The 706-nt window shown below is 47.0% G+C and overlaps 1 non-coding gene across 1 annotated transcript; it reads right to left on the bottom strand.

Moving 5' to 3' along the window:
* Positions 1 to 207: 207 nt before the first annotated feature.
* Positions 208 to 280, bottom strand: Trnar-ucg (transfer RNA arginine (anticodon UCG)). Its single transcript has one exon. It is a non-coding gene; the product is annotated as a tRNA-Arg (tRNA).
* Positions 281 to 706: the final 426 nt, after the last annotated feature.

The following is a 706-nucleotide window of genomic DNA, read 5'->3' as shown; positions in this document are numbered from 1 at the left end:
TTGTTTCAGATGTGTAAGTGCCAGTCAAAACTCGCGGTGTCGGCACTCTGCCGACCATTTCGCTAGTTAACACCGGTCTTGTTGCGTGTGTTTCAAGCTCAAGAGCATCTCCAAGCAAAAAATGGTCAACAGCAACATTCAGACGGTTTCGTAGTGCTCAATTGCTACATTAAAACGGTATGTTTCTTTTTCAGAACTGGAAAAACACGACCGTGACAGCATTCGAACCTGTAATCTTCAGATCCGAAGTCCGACGCCTTATCCATTAGGCCACACGGTCACTGACGACCAACTATAACATGTATACGACTCATCTCGAAACGCTCACACCCCTGAGGATTTGTGTTTTCGTTCTACACAGCCGCTGCCGCTTGCTCTTTCCCACCCACTCGGTACATTCAACCTCTTACGAGACCGACCAAATATAGACTGAGAAACAAGACCACACACTTTGTGCATTCGGAATCGAAGGCAGGGCGTCCCTCGCCGGATTTGCTACGCTGGAAATTTGCTACTTCTGCAGAAGCGCCGACGACGACGACCGCGAGAGGCTCTGAGATATGTGAGAAATACATCTATAAAATGTAATTCAGACTGCCTCGTCCCACCGTATGCTGTACCGCTTTGGTAAATGCTTTATCTGCGCCATTCGCCTTAATCACATCTGAGAGTAATTCTTAAAAAAACGCATGTCGGTAATTGTTCG

Source organism: Schistocerca gregaria, chromosome 3, assembly GCF_023897955.1.
Source record: "Schistocerca gregaria isolate iqSchGreg1 chromosome 3, iqSchGreg1.2, whole genome shotgun sequence".
Classification (NCBI taxonomy): domain Eukaryota; kingdom Metazoa; phylum Arthropoda; class Insecta; order Orthoptera; family Acrididae; genus Schistocerca; species Schistocerca gregaria.
The sequence above is the reverse complement of the archived record's forward strand: the minus strand, read 5'-3'. Positions and strand labels throughout refer to the sequence as shown.